The 9,453-nt window shown below is 39.1% G+C and overlaps 1 non-coding gene and 1 pseudogene across 1 annotated transcript; one reads left to right on the top strand and one right to left on the bottom strand.

Moving 5' to 3' along the window:
* Positions 1 to 1,295: 1,295 nt before the first annotated feature.
* LOC145621668 (small nucleolar RNA R71) lies at positions 1,296 to 1,394 on the top strand (annotated as a pseudogene).
* Positions 1,395 to 8,139: 6,745 nt separating this feature from the next.
* Positions 8,140 to 8,245, bottom strand: LOC145621694 (small nucleolar RNA R71). Its single transcript, XR_014108505.1, has one exon. It is a non-coding gene; the product is annotated as a small nucleolar RNA R71 (small nucleolar RNA).
* Between the last annotated feature and the right edge of the window lie 1,208 nt (positions 8,246 to 9,453).

Here is a 9,453-nt window from a genome sequence, read left to right as displayed (position 1 = left end):
CCTCACTCATCTTTTCAACAACACATTCTTCTTTTTCCTCAACCTCACAATAAATTTCCTTGGACTCAACCCTCTCCACTTCATTCTCCATAGCACCACTCTCATCTCTTTCCTCTTTTGAACAAGAAACTCCCTCATCAAAATCATTTCCACCACTTGTGGCAATAGAGTACACGGGTTTCTTTGGTTCAACACCTTGGGAAGGCAAAGATGAAGGACTAGCAAAATCCTTAATAGTGCTTGCTAATTGGGTAATTTTATTCTCAAGCATCTTATTGTGGGTCATCATCTCATTGAATTTCTTATCACTAACTGCCATATAGGTGTTAATGATCTTGGTTTGATTATCAATCAACTCCTCCAAAGTGAACCTGGGAGAAGAAGGTTGTGAATAGGAATTTTCACCTTGAGTCTTTGGAACAAAACCGGGTGGGGGACCTCTTTGAGCGTTCTTTTGAAAATTTCCCCTTCCTTGATTGTTCCAATTACCCCTATTTTGATTTGAACCATAACCTTGATTATGGTTACCACCACCATGATTATGGTTACCATTACCTTGGTTATGATTTACATAACCTTGGTTTTGATTACCATAATTTTGGTTTTGATTACCATAATTTTGGCTTTGATTTTGGCCACTATAACCTTGGTTATGGTTACCACGAGAACCTTGATTCCCTTGGTTCCTATAACCACCATTATGATTATAGTTGTCAAAATTGCCATGGTTTTGGTAATTCCTATTCCATTGGCCTCTTTGATTATCAAACCTTTGAACATTGTTGTTTGACACAAAATTAACATGTTCACACTCATTGTTGTCAAATTCATCAACACATTCATTGATGCAATTTCTAGAATCATGGCCATATGATCCACATACATCACAAAACAAAAATCCCATAGGCATATTATGTGAAGTAGAAGGAGTTTGAGAGTTAGAAGAAGTACCTCTCCCCTTAATTTGGGAGGGAAGATTTAGAGCTTGGAGAGAGGAAGAAACACTCTCCAACTTGGCCTTGATCGCCGTCATCTCCTTTCCCAAGTTTGTCATTTGAGAGGAAAGATTGTTGATGGCATTAAGATGGTCCACCGAATACAACGAAGATTGCTTGCTTGAAGAATCTCTTTCCCCGTCTTGCCAATCTCTATAGTAAGTCACCACATCCTCTATTATGTCCACAACTTCATCTTCGGTTTTGTTCATGATTGGACCACCGGCCCCTCCATCAAGGCATGCTTTTCCTTGAGGACTCAAACCACCGTAGAAGATTTGGATCAATTGATATGTTGGAATTTCGTGGTGAGGGCACTCTCTTTGATACTCCTTGAATCTCTCCCATGCCTCATAAAGACTCTCATTTGGCTTCTGCTTGAATCCTTGAATTAAAGCTCTTGCCTCCGCCGTTTTCTTTTGAGGATAGAAACGGGACAAGAAAGCTTTAGTGACATCATCCCATTTTTTCAATGAATTGGGCTTCACCTCTTTGTCTAGCCATTCCAAAGACCTTCCTAAGAGAGAAAAAGGGAACAACTTAAGGCGGATGAATTCTTGAGACACTCCATTAACCTTGATCGTGTTGCAATATTTTTCAAACTCCTTAAGATGGTTCAATGGGCTCTCGTTCTTTGCCCCACTATATTGTCTCCTCTCTATTAGGGTGATCATTGCCGGCCGAATTTGAAAGTCGTTTGCCGGTGTAGTAGGTGGAGCTATGCCGCTCTCGAACCTATATGCACCGGGTACTCCCAACTCTTTCAAGGCAACTTTTGGTTGTTCTCCCATGACTTGCTCTTGTTCAATCTCTTCTTCGCTTGAGGAACTATAATCCAAGGTCTTGTTTGCTACTCTCCTCCTAGAGAGAGTTCTTTCAATCTCTGGATCAAAGGGAACAAATGAGCGATCTCGGGATCTATGCATACAAAACTCAAAGAAAATTTAAGTAGCACGGCTACAAGTGTAGCCTAAAGTGTAAAATCTGTTTGTATTTTGCAAATGAAATGAAATAGACTCAACAACAACATGCACTCAAAGCACCATTCCCCGGCAACGACGCCATTTTGATGGGAAGGAGAACGGTAGGTCGTTGGGCTACCACCCCACCCAATTAAACAAAATTTATAACTTAACAAACCCCTATTTAGCGTAGTGGTAAGTCAAGGTCGAACCCAAAGGAATGGAGGTCGAATGCACAATGTCTAAGTCAAGCTAATTCGAAGTCAAATAAAAGGGGTTTATGAAGGAAACTAGAGCTAGAGCTAAATGATGCAAGAACTTATATGAAATCAATTTAAAGACACTAGGGCAATGGATCCACATGTAATTGTAATGGAAAATGGTAATTTGGGAGGTCAAACCGATTAAGTCAAGTGATATGAAGGAAGATCATCATGTATCTAAAAGAGCATACTAAGATGGTTCACCTAGAGGTCTAACTAGCGTCAACTACGCTAAACACTACCTAAGGAACGTCACAAAGCACCTGAATCGTGAAATTGCAAGTTACTAATCAATGGTCCGTATCATAGCAAGCTCACAATGCAATCTAGTGCAATAATCAAATATGGCCAAACCTCAATTAATCACACACATGCACATGAATTATCAACCAAATTTAATCATATCATCAACTCCATCAATTATCCCCAAATTACTCTAATCCATTATTCAAACATGCTTCACCATTTCCCTAGCTAGGAAACTACTCACTAGCCATAGGAATCAAGATCAAAACTACAACAATCATCAATTTCATCATCAACATAATTGAAATCAAAGATTAAACCAACAATCAATTAAAATCAATCAAAATTCAATCAATAACCAAATCAATCCTCAATAACATGGAAAACAAATGAAATCAACTAGAATCAAACTTGTATTGAAATCAAGAAGAAAATCCTTACAAAACTTTGATCTAAAGATTAAATACAATGAGGAATCCTTGAACAATCACCAAAAATCATGAGTTTTTCTCTCTAAAGTTCTTGAGTTTCTCTCTCTAAAATTCTCCCAAAACTAACTATCAAATTCAATTTAAAAACTTCTTGCAAAAAATAGGTTGAAATAACTATATATACAAAGAGGAGGTTGGTAATGACGCCCAAGAAATGACCCACGTCGGTGCGGGCGCTCGAAGGAGAGAGAATGGTGCGCACGGGAACACACCCAGACAGGTGCGCCCGCACGCACCTGGTGTGCGGCCAGACACGACAGATGTGCGGCCGCACACTCCTTTAGTGCGCCCGCACAACCCTGGGTCTTTCCCCCTACTTCTCTTCGTCCTAGCTCAAGTAGTGCACACATCCTAGGTGATGATGATGGAGGACAAAGTAGGCAGAAACTTTCTTGAATTTCTTGAAAAGTATAAGCCATGAGGAAGGCATAAACAAGACTTTGAAGCTTGCCCCTTGGATCCACCTTTGACTTGGAGCTTCTTGCACCTTCTTCAGGCATGAAAAAAATGAAAGCTCATAGAGAGGAAGCTCGGGAATTCTTGGACAATCAATTACCACCTACAAACAAATGATAAAAAGCAAGTAAAAGAGAAAAATAACAAGTAAACTAGAAAAAACATGAAATAGAGAAACTAACTACAAAAAGCATAAAATGAAGAAAACAAGAATAAAACTAAGGAAAACTAAAGAAAAGAGAGATAAAATGAAATAGAAATCATCCAAAAAGGAACCAAATGAGGGCCATAATTGTCACTCATCAGCCATGGTGAACCGCAACGAATTCTTCATTTGTAACAAGGGACCAATCAAATGTCTTGGCGACCTTCCAAAGATAAAGAGAAGGATCCTTATTGCGCTCAAGTAATTTAGCTTTGACCATGGCCTTCATATGAAAAAACATTGTATTCTTACCCTCGTCACCCGGATGACGAACATAGGGCATGTTGGCGAGCATTGATTCATCAACCTTTTCCTTATTAATACAAAGCACAATTAATGTGATCATGCCTCCCAATTGGATACCACCACCCTGGGCGAGTCCATCCCTAGTCTCAACAAGACGCTTGACAAAATGAGAAACAAAGTCGATATGGCCAACCGTACCTTTTTCCTTTGTTGCCATCCATAACCAAGCAACCTCCTCATGAGAAAGAGACCCAACGGAGTGTTTAGAATGAAAAGCATATAAGAGGAGGCGAGCAAAATAGCGTAGTACCATGTGTAGGATGGAAGTAGACTTTGAGTTCTTCGATTTGAAGATACGCTCAACTGAGATGGACCCCCACCAACGTGATTCGTCATATCCATGTTCCTTAGTTATATATCCGACGATTGGCAAATGTTGATTTTTATGATGATGTAGATTGAACGCATGGCTTAGTGAAGATTTCTTCATGGAATAATCGGTGTTAAAGACTTGAAAATTGATGTATTCAAATTGTCGTCTCCCTCAAGTTTTTAATGTACACGAAATGAGGCTAAGAACTCATATGTGAGTCGAGTGTAGGTGAGAGCATGCTTGGATAGAAAACCATCCAAACCGAGATTAGTGTCTAGATGCATAACCTCGTTATGAATGAAGAATGTTTTAGTCGTCTCCTCACAATAGAACCAAGTAGGATGCACACTTCGTGTGATCAGCTTAGCATAGATATCCCATTGAGCTTTGGTGGAGAACTCAATGTCCATAGTATCCAAATGAGTAGGAGGGGGGTGAACCGTCCTTGACGTTGAAGAACTAGCTTCGATTCGAGGCCATTTACCACGAGAAGCCATCTACAAAACAAACAACAAAATATGCGTGGGAAACATAGAAAAACAAACTAGCACACGCAAAGTTGATCCACCCAGATTATATAGGTATCATTACCATGGCATTTATGACTCACAAAATGAACCAAACATGAAATATTTGCAAAATGAGCTAATCAAAGTATGGTGAAATAGCATGCTCATTCATGAAAGTTATTCAAATTAAACCTAGGATAATCAAACTAGTGAGCATATTCATGAAAAAAATCTTCCAAGAAAACAATTATGTATGACAATGGTGAAATCATGAAAATCAAACAATAATCCAAACGAAACATGAAAATAACACAAAAATCATCATCAAACATCAATTTCATCAATGGGCAAGTAAAAGGAATGCATAAACAAAGCATACTAAAATTGCAAAAATTAGGGTTCTAAGTAGTAAGGTAAGAATCATGAAAAATTCAAAGAAAGTGAAGAAATCATGTCTCAATCAAGAAATAAAACCTTAAAATGCAAAAGGTGTGAATAGAAAATCTCTAAATGCTAGCCTTGAACAAGAATTCTTACCAAAATCAAATCCCCAAATTTTTCAAAAGTAAGAAAAATTTGTGAATTTCTTAAAATTGGTATGAAATTTGTTGTTAATGATGAAGAAAATGATGTAAATTGATGATTTTTAGTGGGAAAACAAAAGAAAAAGAAAGAAAATTAGAGTAGAAATGGTAGGGTGAATTTTAGAGAGAGAAAGAGGAGTGAAGAGACGCAAATCAGCAGCAAGAATGGTCGAAAATGGGCTGGAAAAAATAATGCAGCAACTTATATATGTGCAACAGGCAGCTTGGTCAGGCCTAGCTGCTCGCCCACGCAAGGCTGCCTGGCCGAGCTGCTGCGCGCAAGGATGCTTCGGGCTGAGCGCTGCTGCAGTGCGAGGCAGGGTGCTCGGTCACGCATAGCAGCTTGCTCGAGCAAGGCTGCCTGGGCAAGCACCCTGCGCGCGTTGCTGCGATAAAAGGCTGCTGAGCAGCAGCTCAGTCAGGCAAATAGCTTGGCCAAGCAAATCTACTTGCCTAAGACGAAATATTTTAGCATTAATGATGAGTGACATTTATGGCACTCATTTGATCTCTTTTTGGATGAATTTCATTTCATTTTATTACCCTTTTCTTTAGTTTTCCTTAGTTTTATTCTTATTTTCTTCATTTTATGCTTTTCTTAGTTAGTTTCTCTATTTTGTGCATTTTCTAGTTTACTTGTTATTTTTCCCTTTTATTTGCTTTTTATCCTTTGTTTGTAGGTTGTGATTGATTGTCAAAGAATTCCCGAGCTTCCTCTCCATGGTTTTTCATTGTTTGTCATGCCTTATGCTTGTGCAAAGAGTTTCAAGTCAAAGGGGGATCCGAGGAGCATGCCTCAAGACCTTGTTTATGCTCTTTTCATGGCTTATATTCTTCAAGAATTCCAAGGAAGTTGCTGCCTACCTCGTCCTCCATCACCAGCATCTAGGATGTGTGTACCACATGAGCTAGGACGAAGAGAAGAGAGGGACTTACCCAGTTTGGTGCGAGCGCACTCCAACACCATCATCGACATATGTGCGGCCGCACACCTGGTGCGTGCGGGCGCACCTTTCTAGGTGTATTTCCCGTGTGCGCCACTCTCTCTCCTATGTGCGACCGCACCGGCGTGGGTCTATTTTTGGGCGTAAATACCGACCTCCTCTTTGTGTAAATAGTTATTTCCTTCGATTTTTTGATAAGTTTTTTTATTAAGAATTCATTAAGAAAGTTAGATCTTCGTTTTTTATTAGAATTTTAGAGAGAGAAACTCAAGGATTGAAGAGAGAGAAACTCATGGTTTTTTGTTGATTTTTCAAGAATTCTTCATTGTAATTGATCTTGTGATCAAAGTTTGTAAGGATCTTCATCTTTCATTTCAATATAAGTTTGATTTTAGTTGATTTCATTTGTTTTCCACATTATTGTCGATTGATTGAAGTTTGTTTGATGTTTGATTGAAGTTTGATTGATTGTTGATTTGATCTTTGATTTCAAATATGTTGATGATGAAATTGATGATTAGTGTAGTTTTGATCTTAGTTTCCATGGCTAGTGAGTAGTTTTCTAGCTAGGGAAATGGTGAAGCATGTATGAGTGATGGATTAGAGTAATTTGGGGATAATTGATGGAGTTGAGATGATATGATTAAATTTGGTTGATAATTCATGTGCATGTGTGTAATTGGTTGAAGCTTGGCCATCTTTAATTGTTGCACTAGATTGCATTGTAAGCTTGCTATAATACGGACCATTGATTAGTAACTTGCAATTTCTCGATTGAGGTATCTTGTGACGTTTTCCTAGGTAGTGTTTAGTGTAGTTGGCGCTAGTTAGACCTCTAGGAGAATTATCTTGGTATGCTCTTTTGGATACATGTTTGATCTTCCTTCATATCATTTGACTTAGTTGGTTTGACCTCCAAAATTACCATTCTCCATTGCAATTACATGTGGATCCATTCCCCTAGTGTCTTTTATATTGATTTTATACAAGTTCAATTGCATCGATTAGCTCTAGCTCTAGTTTCTACCATAAACCCCGCATTTGACTTCGGAGTAGCTCGACATTAGGCAATATACATTCAACTTCCATTCTTTGGGTTCGACCTCGACTTACCACTACACTTCTATAGGGGTTTGTTGAGTTATAAATATTGTTTGATTGGGTGGGGTGGTAGCCCAACGACCTACCGTTCCTCCTCCCATCAAAATGGCGCTGTTGCCGGGAAATGGTACTTTGAGTGCATATTGTTGTTGAGTCTAATCCACTTTATTTGCAAAATACAAAAATATGTTACACTTTAGGCTACACTTGTAGCCGTGCTACTAATATTTTCTTTGAGTTTTGTATGCATAGGTCCCGAGATCGTTCAATTGTTCCCTTTGATCCGGAGATTGAAAGAACTCTCTCAAGGAGGAGAGTAGCAAACAAGACATTGGATTATAGTTCTTCAAGTGTAGAAGAAATTGAACAAGATCAAGTCATGGGAGAGAATCCGAGAATTGCCTTGAAGGAATTAGGAGTGCCCGGTGCATATAGGTTTGAGAGCGGCATAGCTCCACCTACAACACCGGCAAACGATTTTGAAATTCGGTCGGCAATGATTACCCTAATTGAGAGGAGACAATATAGTGGGGCTAAGAATGAGAGCCCATTGAACGATCTTAAGGAGTTTGAAAAATATTGCAACACAATCAAGGTCAATGGAGTGTCTCTAGAGTTTATCTGCCTTAAGTTGTTCCATTTCTCCCTCATAGGAAGATCTTTTGAATGGCTAGACAAAGAGGTGAAGCCCAATTCATTGAGAACGTGGGATGATGTCACTAAAGCTTTCTTGTCCCGTTTCTATCCTCAAAAGAAGACAGCGGAGGCAAGGGCTTTAATTCAACAGTTCAAGCAAAAGCCAAATGAGAGTCTCTATGAAGCATGGGAAAGATTCAAGGAGTATCAAAGAGAATGTCCTCACCACGGAATTCCAACATACCAAGTGATCCAAATCTTCTATGGTGGTTTGAGTCCCCAAGGCATGTCATGCCTTGATGGAGGGCCCGACGGTCCTATCATGAACAAGACCAAAGAAGAAGTTGTGGACACTATAGAGGATGTGGTGACTTACTATAGAGATTGGCAAGATGGGGTAAGAGATTCTTCAAGCAAGCAATCTTCGTTGTATTCGGTGGACCATCTCAATGCCATCAACAATCTTTCCTCTGAATTGACAAACTTGGGAAAGGAGGTGACCGTAATCAAAGCTAAGTTGGAGAGTGTTTCTTCCTCTTCTCAAGCTTAAAATCTTCTCTCCCAATTTAAGGGGAGATGTACTTCTTCTAACTCTCAAACCCCTCCCACTTCACATAATATGCCTATGGGTTGCTTGTTTTGTGATGCATGTGGATCATATGATCATGACTCTAGCAATTGCAATAATGAATGTGTTGATGAGTTTGATAACAATGAGTGTGAACATGTGAATTTTGTGTCAAATAACAATGCTCAAAGGTTTGAAATTCAAAGAGGTCAATGGAATAGGAATTACCAAAACCAAGGCAATTTTGACAACTATAATCATGGTGGTGGTTATTGGAACCAAGGTTCTCATGGTAACCATAATAACCAAGGTTATAGTGGCCAAAATCAAAGCCAAAATTATGGTAATCAAAAACAAAATTATGGTAATCAAAACCAAGGTAATGGTAACCATAATCATGGTGGTGGTAACCATAATCAAGGTTATGGTTCAAATCAAAATAGGGGTAATTGGAATAATCAAGGAAGGGGAAATTTTCAAAACAATGCTCAAAGAGGTCCCCCACCCGGTTTTGTTCCAAAGACTCAAGGTGAAAATTCCTATTCACAACCTTCTTCTCCTAGGACTACTTTGGAGGAGTTGATTGATAATCAAACCAAGATCATTAACACCTATATGGCGGTTAGTGATAAGAAATTCAATGAGATGATGACCCACAATAAGATGCGTGAGACTCAAATTACCCAATTAGCAAGCACTATTAAGGATTTTGCTAGTCCTTCATCTTTGCCTTCCCAAGGTGTTGAACCAAAGAAACCCATGTACTCTATTGCCACAAGTGGTGGAAATGATTTTGATGAGGGAGTTTCATGTTCAAAAGAGGAAAGAGATGAGAGTGGTTCTATGGAGAATGAAGTGGAGAGGGTTGAGTCCA

Source organism: Chenopodium album, chromosome 27 (assembly GCF_948465745.1).
Source record: "Chenopodium album chromosome 27, dcCheAlbu1.1, whole genome shotgun sequence".
NCBI lineage: Eukaryota > Viridiplantae > Streptophyta > Magnoliopsida > Caryophyllales > Amaranthaceae > Chenopodium > Chenopodium album.
The sequence above is the reverse complement of the archived record's forward strand: the minus strand, read 5'-3'. Positions and strand labels throughout refer to the sequence as shown.